This window comes from Protopterus annectens, chromosome 15.part0, assembly GCF_019279795.1.
Source record: "Protopterus annectens isolate FY-2018-M chromosome 15.part0, PAN1.0, whole genome shotgun sequence".
Classification (NCBI taxonomy): domain Eukaryota; kingdom Metazoa; phylum Chordata; order Ceratodontiformes; family Protopteridae; genus Protopterus; species Protopterus annectens.
The window spans coordinates 651,792,102-651,802,930 of NC_056749.1; positions in this window are offsets into that span (position 1 = coordinate 651,792,102).

Genomic DNA, 10,829 nt, shown 5'->3' on the forward strand with positions numbered 1-10,829 from the left:
CCTACACATGTGCTCTGCTTGCAGGCTGAATGGAATACCTGGAGGCTGTCTTTATCTCCTAAACAGCAAAGGAAATACAATGCCAATTGACTCCGATACTATGGACTCTCAAAACTACTAAAACTAAGTTTTCAGCACTTACATCTCCAGAAAAAGACATTAATATGAAAAGGCCTCTAACTGGGAAGCAACAGGAAACCAGTAAACCATCTTGCAAAAATAAAACTGAATCTACTAACCTTGATGACTTAAAACTTGCTCTGTAGCAGCCTATACAGTTAGCCATACAAAATTTCTCTGACCAGCTGAAATCCTTCAGTGACTCCATAAACCAAACTGCAACCAAAGTGGAAAAATCAGAAGCCAAAATCTTTGAAAATGAAATTAAGATTGAAGAACTCCAGAAGGAATCCATACAAGAAATGCAGTAAAAAAAAATCCTGGACCTAGAAGGAAGATACAGACGTTATAACAACATCCTGCGAGGGAGTCCAGAAAATGTTGAGCAAAACAAACTACTGGAAACAATTCTGGATATATTTGGTACTCTACTTGAAAATACCACTAAAGCAAACCAAATAACAATAGAAAGAGCACACTGTGCCCTACAACCACCATTAGATTCCAGTAAACCAAGAATAGTTTGTTAAACTGCTTAATTATCACCCTGCGACTAAAATCCTCACATCAGCAAAAAAAAGAAACGTGGTCTGGAATAGCAACAAAATTTTCTTTGCTCAAGATTTACCTCTACAAATTAAAACAGAATTTCAAAAACTGTCTCCATTCTGCAACTTTCTGATTAAAAAACAAGTCAGATTCCAAATTAAGTACCTTCCACACACTTCAGTTTCAGCATCAGGGAACCAAATACTCTGCCAGCAACAACATTGAGGTGAAATGCACCTTTTACATAGCCTTCAACACTGTTCCTGAATTAATTACTACTAAAAGCAGTAAATAAAGTGAAAATAATCAACATTATGGCATAAATTTGATTGCTGCTAATCGCAGATGATCGAACGTGGTTTCAGCCGAAAGAAACTCACTGGTTCCATTAGACTTACATAATGAGATCCAGCCATCTCATTTAACAACTTACTTCCTGTCTCACCCTTGACCTTGGCTTCCCAGAAGCCTTATCTCTTTTAAAGTGCCGCTATCATTTTTCTTGGCAGTTTTGTGAACACAAAAGAAGGAAAACTGCACGGACTGTATTCAGTTTTCAGAAACGCACCACTTCTAGCATTTTTGGTCCTGGAAAATACAAGATATTCAGACAAACACTAGTACTTACTTTTTTAGTAATTAATTCCCCAGTTGCATTAAGATTGCTACATAAACTAATCCTGTCATGCAAGTACAGGTTACCCTTCCAACTATAAGGAAACACAGCTGCTCCTCCATGCTTAAACTACACTGGCATGGCATTCCACTAAGTCATGCATGGAATATCTGTAAAACAAGATAAATGAGCAATGCATTAAAATGAAATGCATACCAAATACTTTTTTTGTTATATTTTACAACTGGAATCCACTCTTACTTGGTACTTTTTGCCTATATATATATATATATATATATATATATATATATATATATATATATATGTATATATTTATATGACTTTCCCTACAAGATTCTCCAGAACTAGAAAACTGTTTTGAACACTATACAAAGCCAATCAATAGACTTCTATAAAATAATTGTCACAGCATTGCATTGCAAATAACTCATTTGAAGAAAAGGGAAGGAGGGATAAGGGAAGAGAGGGGAAGTGAGAGAAAAGAAAAAAATAAAATGTTTATATAATTACTCTCAGGTTTGTCTTATCAAATTAGAATATCTAGGATATTCACCTAGATTAAGTTAACATGATGTTTCCTTATAATAACCTCACCTTTGATGGCAGCTAAGTGTTAAAAATGGTTAACAGAATAAGATGTGGTTTTAAATATTTTTTCCCATATGACAAGTATTACAAATTGTATAAGAACTATATTTACTCTGATTTGCTTACTGTTATATGCTTAACCACCTCTTCGAGAAATATATATTTTTAAATATGTTGTTGTGAGTACTCGTTTATGAATAATCAGAATATTATTAATCTAGTAACGCCATTTGCTATAACACCAACAGCTTACAAACTCGGTTGGTATAATACCCTTTAGCTCCCAGATCCAGAGAGGAGTAATCCCCCTGGGCATACCAACAATAAATACATCACAATGTCATACTTTAATACCAGCAATAACACTAATCTGAATGACTAGTACTATTTCTATATCTGCTAACATTGTTTAATGCCCCCCCCCCAAGAAGTACTAGTCAACACAACATTTATGGATATACTAATTCTTACACCAACTTAACTACGTAGAAATCTATCACCATATACCACGTCTCGGGGATATTCTTTTTTACATGATTACATTACATTACACCCTATTCTCTATCTACATACATAAATAACAATAGAGAGCTAGAAGACTAGCAGTTGTTGCACTAGGTAGACATGCTATTTGTAATCTGTACAATATATGTTTTTAATATGGGGCCAATAGCTACTAAAGTATCGTTAGTAAGAAGAATTACACTAGACCAACTCTACCTTAACCTACTTTCAAGTTCTTTATAAACCTTTATCCTACACTCTTCCAGTATAGTAGTTTAGTGATCAAGCAGATGTTCACAGAAAGAGGTATATGTGAATGTCCTTCCATATTCATCTACTATATCATCTACACCTTCCAAACCTACTTTTCACTGATCCAAGAACACAAAAGCAACTATGTGGTCACTTGATTCATGGAATGTTAAAGGGATTCAACTTGACAAAAAAAGGAAACTTTTTACATTTGGTATTGAGATCTAAAGCATATCTAATACTACTACAAGAAACCCACATGCAACCAGAGCAATGGAAATCTTCCCTGAAGAAAAAAATGGATTAAAAATATCATTGCATCTGGAAAATACATGAATAGCTCAGGAGTAGCAGTCATTAAAAAGAATTTTCAGAATGAAATTATTAAACATGGTACAGACTAGAATGGAAGATGGTGCTATATAACAACTAAACCATCCTGTCTAGACAAACCTATTCTGATATTAAACCTATACGCGGCTTGTGTAAATCAACACAAATTTATAATGTCAATATAAAATATTACTAGACTTCTCCAACCATTACTGCATATTAGGGGGGACTGAAATTCTGTACAAGACCCTGATATTGACAGGTCTAACCATAAATACAAATATAATACCCATGCCTTATTAGCTCTCAAGGAACTTAAAAATGACTTCAAACTATTCAACCCCCACATTTTTCTAAACCAATAACTCTCTTAAAATAATGATACCTTATAAGTCTTGGTCTGGACTGGGTTTCTTTCTAATCTCTGCTGTATTTACTTAATATAAAAATTCCTTCCACACCAAACCCAGATAACTATCTGACCACTCAAAGATTAACCTAACTATTGACTGGAACAGCAATCAATCTAACACTAACCAAGGGTACAACTGGGTCCTTGACTCTAACCTACTAAGGAAAAAAGAATTACTGCAGGAAATAACTACCATCCTGGACCAGGCTTTAGACAAATTAACTTATCACCTACCTTTGGACATCTGGGCATCTATTAAAGCCATAATCAGGGGAACCTTCATAAGTAAAGCTTTGTGTTATAAAAAAAAATCTCCAGGAAGAAGCCAACCTTAAAAGCCAAATCCTTAAGCTTGAATCTAAACTCGAACCTTTAGTCAAGAAGCTGAAACTCAGATAACACAGCTTCAACAAAAACTACATGACCTCAATGCTGAAAACTTTACATACCAGGAAATTAAAACATTGAACTACTATGGTCTCACATGCCATCTAAATTTCTGGCAAGACTAGTTAACCAAAACAAACCCTCCCCAAACATTACAGAACTCTTCTACCAAGACAAACTTTTTCACAGTAGGCAGGATATCATGCAAATATTCAAAAGTATAATTACAAAGTCCTATAAATCACCAAATCTCTCACATGAAAAACAAGACCTGGATGCCTTCTTAAATCAACTAAATTTTCCCAAAATCAGCCCAGATCAACAAATACTATTGTACCCTATCTCCCAACAAGAAATTATGACAATAAGCAAACTCAAACCCAACAAAGCTCCAGGTCCAGATGGTCTCGGCCAAATTCTACAAAGCCTTCCCTCAAAAATCATCTGCTTTTCTTCAATTATACAACTGCATTACTACCTATGGTATAAGTGATATTCATCTAAATGCCTCTAAAATGGTTCTCATCCCCAAACCAAACTCTGACCTTAAAAACCCCCTGAACCGTAGACCAATAGCCCTAATAAATCTTGATATGAAAATATTTGCATCAATATTAGCAAATAGAATTAAGCCAATTATCCTGAACATTGTATTCCCTGAACAATCAGGTCTTATAATACATAGACAGAACTTCGACCATACCCTCACACTAGACACTATGATTACTCTTTTTACCCATACCCGTACTCCAATCTACACCTTAGATATTGATGCTTATAAAGCCTTTGATAGACTTGCACTTTTTGCTCAATATTTGCTTCTGTTTAACATACCCAATAATTATGTACAAGCCATTAAAGCACTATATCCCAAGGCCTACACTTATCTACAAATGAATAAATGCCTATCTTCTCAAACTGACATTGAAAATGGTGCCAGACAAGGTTGTCCTATGTTCCCCTATCTTTTTAATCTGTACATTGAACTTCTTTTCCTTCTAATATCTCAGGAAACTTTCCATCACATCCCCAATATCTTTAACACCAAAACTTACCCCATCAACTTTCGTGAATGATCTGAATCTTTACTACTCCCTACCCAACTCAGACCTTCAGAAACTTATATCCACCATAGACACCTTCTCAGCATTCACGAATTACAAACTGAACTTAAAACAAATATCTTTCCATCAGCTTCCTACCTACACCTTAGCTTCTAGTATTAAAATAAACCAATCTTTGCAATATCTAGGAATATATTTTCACCAAGATCCTAAACAAATGTATACAAATAATATTACTAAACTATGGTCAAACATAAACATGACCTTAACAGATGAACAAAACTCCAACTCCCATTCCTTGCAAAAATAGCCACAATCAAGATGAATCTATTATCCAGATTTCTTTATCTTTAATGCCACTAATATTATTATTAACCAAAAATTCTTCAAAACCCTCCACTCTACAATTTCCAAATTTATCTGGGTCACTAAATCAATTAGAAACTGATATAACAAACTGACCTACCCTAAAAACTGTGGAGGGGTTAGGGTTACCTGACTTTAAACTCGATTATGATATCATAAAAACTAATAGACTAATAACAATAGCTGATTATACCCCAACATCACAGCAATGGGCTCCAACTTGGGTTAAACTTTTACACAACTATGTTAAAACATTTTGCCTTAGCCCCACAGCCCTCCCTTTCCTCTATAGTGAGAACTTAAAAAATCTTAAAATACACTCCAATATAAAACATAAAATTATCACCATACAATATAAAACACAAAATTATCACCATACAAAAGACTTTCAAATCTTTGAACTTATATTATGCATTCTTCTCTTTACAACCAATTTACCTTAATCTCAACCTTAAAATGAACAACATGATTAAGCTAAACAATTATCCCCTCAAGAAATCAACCATTTCTGATATATTTCCTTTCAAGAACAACACTATCACTGAAATGAGAACTCAACTAAACCTCCCGAAAAGCTATGCAATCATTTTAAGGCAAATACGTGACCTTACCTGCTGTATTATAGATAATCCAAATATAAATGCCAATGACATTCAGACCTGTAAAACCATATGGAACATCCTAGCTTTAACAAAAAAATTATATTGAATTCCTACAAAATTATTCTTTCAATCAAAACAAAAACAAAATTATTTTTTCTAAATACTGGAAGGAACTTGATCCCTCAATCACAAACAAATATCACAAGCCATCCAGCTTACCTCATATCTCATTCCCTTAAAAAAAACTTCATTATACACAAATTATATTTCATAACGCTTACCTTACTCCAACCATTCTAAATGAAATATACCCCTCCAGCTCACCATTCTGCTCCTACTGTGATACCCAACCTATTCCACATCTTCTGGAGCTGCAAGTGTGCCTACAAGCTCTGGTGCTCACTTAGAGTTCAGCTAGAAAAAATGGGCTATGAAAAAAACAACTCTATTCTGGAAGCTACCTCTCCATATCACCCCAACTGGCCTAACTAAATTACAGTTGTGTATCTTAATAGCACAAGTCTCTGTACTTAAATACTCCATTACACTACATTGGAAGGATAGAGCATCACTCACCTGGGAAGGTTTCAAGCATCTAGCTACCAAACACCTACTGGCTCATAAATATTTAACCTTTATGCAGAAATCTCATGCCCACTTTACTGAATTTTAGAAATCCCTTTTTGATCGCATTCTAGTTTGAGGTTAGTATCTTTATTTCACAATGGACATTTGGCATATGTGTAAATAGTTTTAACGGTTTCTGATATGTGTTTTGTATATTGAATCTTTGCATAAAAAGAAAAGATTTTTCATAAAAAAAAAAAAAAAACACATGTAGACAGTAATCTGGTCTTTAACATGTACCCAAGGTAGTAAGAAAATCATTCTGTTTTACCCAACTTATAAGTAACATGATATCCCAGTCCAAAGAAGTCATAGTGCCAGTTTATTTGGCCCTTATCGGACCATTATTAAGTATAATGTTCCCTTTGGCATCTATCTGACCAGACATATGCAGCAGCTGGAACACCCACAAAAGTTCCTTACCAGGAATTGTCCTACACAGATCACTGTAAAGCCCTGTCTCTAAAATCTATTTCCTACAGGTTACTGATTAATGATCTCTGCCTGGCATAAAAGCCATTCTTGGATCAAGCTCTGATGGACCTTTTCAACATCAACAAAATGAAAAGCATCAGAACCACTAGATCCAAGGATTTAATTTTGCTTGCAACATAAATAAGACATGTTGGTGAGACAAACCTCCGTGCACTAGAACAGGCTTCCCTGCCATGTGACGCAGATTCCATCCTTAACCCTGTTTAAGAATAGCCATAAACAATAGATGGAAAATTGAAAATTCATCCCAGCTCTAGCCCCCATGTCTCTGATTGACAAAGGCGGGCAGCAATGCCCAAGCTGACATACCCCTCCCACATAACTCTAGAAACTTCTTAATTAACATACCCCCTCCTGGTAAACACTCCTGATACATAGGGACTTAATTGAGTTAGATTGCACAGCTAGGTATATAAAGGCCATGGTGGTCAGTAGCCTAGTATATACACCTATGAAGTAGTAATATAATTAAAAATAAATGTGTTTTTAGTCAAGTTTTGAATATGATATTCAGTTAGCATTGCTGCAACTTGTGATGGGAGGTTAGATGTGAATTTGACTATTCAGTACTCCTAGCAGTTTCTGCAAAGAAGGGTTTTGCCTGATAGTGGCTGCTGAGATTTTAGTTTTTTATTTTTGCTTCTTGGAAATAGTGGTCATTAATTTGGTCATCTATTATGATTCCTAGTTACTTTGTGTGTATGTGAGACAAGCTCAATTTTGTGTTATAGAGGTTATACTGAAGTGGTCTTTCTGTGGGGAGAGTTGTTTGGGTATAATTGACATTAATATTTTTAGAGTTTAGGAGAAACTGGGAAGTCGGTAAGCCATTCTTCTGTTTTGCTTGATTCTTGGGTAGGTTTCTGAAAAGTGGTTAGGGTTTTTCTTGCACAGATAAGTGTTGAGTTTATTGGGATTTTGAATTAGGGGTATGTGTCTGGAAGCTGAGTGAATATCATTGATAAAAGACTTGACCCTTGGGGTACTCCTACAGTGATGGACTGAAAGGTAGAATGATACTGTTGCCATTTGACCACTTACTCCTTTTTAGTTAGGTAGCTCTGAAACCAGCTGAGAGAAGTAAGCTAGTCCTAGAGCTGGTGGTTTATTTAGGTGGGCGACAGTTTCAAAGGGTTTGGATAAGTCTAGATACAGAGTGGGTTACTACATTATTCGAGTCCCTGTAGGTGTTTCCAGTATTGGTGGGGCTTAGAAGAGCTCTGGTAGAGCTGTGGTTTGACAAAATCCTTATTTGGGTGGAATCAAGTAGCTTATTTTCTAGTATATATTTTTGTAGTTGGCAGTGAATCCATTTCTCAAGGATTTTTGATAGGGGTGATGGTATGGCAATGGGCCTGTAGTTCAGTTTTGGAGCCCCCTTTATGTAAGGGAAATGTTATAGATTTTTTCCAGATTAGGACATAGCATTTAGTAATTGTGTGATTTATTAAAATGGAGATTGGATATACCAGTACATCAGCAGTGTTTTTTAGGTTTTCTCAGTGTAGTTTATTGGTTGTTAAGGAGGTAGGTTTAAGCTTGTGGAGGTATTTTTGGTTGTTTGGGACTGATGTGAACAAGAAGGTTGAGTCTGTCATGGATAAGTTGGGTGGGTACAGTAAAGTTATGTGCTTTTGTTTTGAGTAAGGAGGTGATATTATTAGATGCAGTGGGAGTTGAAATGTGTTGCTGCACCTTTATTTGGTTGTGAGATAGCTGGAGTGGGTTGGGTTGTTTTTCCTGGAATTAGTATTTTATTTATAGTAGACCAAAATAACTGGTTTTGGATTTTAGAGCAGTATGTTTTTTTTGTTTGTTTTGTTTGTTTTATCACTCTTAATATTGTACTTGACTTGATTTAATTGGCTTAGTTGTTGTAGGTTTGCTTTGCCACCATTTGTTTCAGATTTTGTCTCTATGAATTGCTTTGTATTCATAGTTAACCATAGAGTATGATTTGCTGTGACTTATTTTATTCTAGTAGGAGAGTGTTTGATTCTTGTCAGGAAGGTATTCTTGAATTCTAGGATGGTTTCATCAAGGGGTGGATTCGTTAGGTGATTCCACTTAGAGTTGTAATTTATTGACAAAGTTTTCCATTAAATTCAGTTAAGTTCTGAACTGTGTTGAAATTGGGGTTAAAAGTTAATTGGGTCTAGTTTTGAATTAGATTGGCTGGGAGGTAGTCATGAAATGAGGCATATTTAGTTGGATGGGTATATGAGAACCCAGTCTAAGATGGATTCTCTTGTGGCATTTTTGTCCTATCTAGCGAGTAATGTGATGAGTTGGGTGAAGCTGTGTACCTTGTTGGAGAAAATTTTGCACAGAGCCAATCACCTAGTGGACTTTATTTACAAAGTAATTAAATTACTACTGAGATGAAAAACTGTGTAGTTCATTTCACTTATGTGTACCTTGTTGATAACAATTGTAAGATATGTGGCACAGATGCAAAAGTATTAAACTTATGTTGGTGCCTTTCTGTCAAGTAGGGGTTATGTTACAGAAGGGTAGGAATGGCTAGTCTTCCTCAGCTGTCGTGATTTTTTTTTTTAGATTTTTTCATTCTAAGTCAATGAAGTACTACTATGTACAAAGAACAGCCACATACATGTACAGCACGTGTACAGGGTTCATGATAGCAGTATGCTACAATTAGTAATTCTGGTATTCCTAACTTTGCAGAGAGCTGCTAATGGGTGAACTTCCAAGACTTGAGGCTGGATGTTGATCCCTAAACAAGTCTCAGAGGGAGGGGAAGAAAAAACATATCAGCTGTCTGAGTTATGTGAAGAAAATGGGCATTAACCATAGTACTTCATGATGTAAGGCAGGTTATAACAACACTGAGAAGATTCAACAGATAAGAGTTGGACATTGGCTAGCTCATTAGATGGGTTACTACACTGGGAAAAAAGGAGTACAAGGAACGTATGTGTCACGTTCTTCCACTGGGTGCTGCAGAAGCATAATCCCTGTACAACTCTATGGCATGCTGTTAAAAAGTGGTGCTAAAAGACCTGCACCAACTCCTAGTAGGTGACCTAACAGAGAGTATGATTACTGGGGGCAAGTATAATTTAGCACAGATTTAGCACAGAGCTGCACATTTGTGAGTACATTGCTTTGTATGCTATTTCCTCTCTGTATAATCTGTGGCTATTGCTCAAGTTTTAACAAAGAAACTATCGGCTAATGTTGCAAGTTTATCACTTGTGCCATATTATCATCATCTAAGCCAGTGAGTATAAATCAGTTGAACCATCAGTCCATGTAAAATGAGTGACTTAGGCCATCAGTCATAATTATTATATAGTGATACAGCAGCTTATCAGTTGATCTATCATAGTAAATTCCACTGCATCCATTTAGACTTGATTACACCAACAGACACAATTGCACATGCACTGGTAATCCATAATCCACCTTTTCTTCCTTTTCTTTACTATTTAGATTTTTAACGGCAGTGGTCAGTGTTGTGCTAGTGTTTTAATCAATTTTTTAAATTTATTTAACATTTGTTTACCAGAAAAGTCAGACTTAGAACGAAGCCAATTTTCAGTGAAGGCCCAGGGAGAAACGCTCCAGATGTATGCCTTTGTAACATGGGAGGAAACTGGAGCACTCAAAGAAAACCCACACGAATGCAGGGAGGATATGCAGACTACGCACAGAAGGCACCTCAGCCGAGAATTGAACCAGAGAACCTCTTGCTGTGAGGCGACAATGCTACAGCTGCACCACTGTGCTATCCTAGTAAGGTGTTTTATAAAACAAACTGACCTAGTGTCTATGTGCGATTACTTGCACTGTGTGCTGAGCAGTGTGCATTTTTTCAAGATGCACCTGCTGTTAGATAATTTGCTGTAAGTGACCACTGCTTTTACATC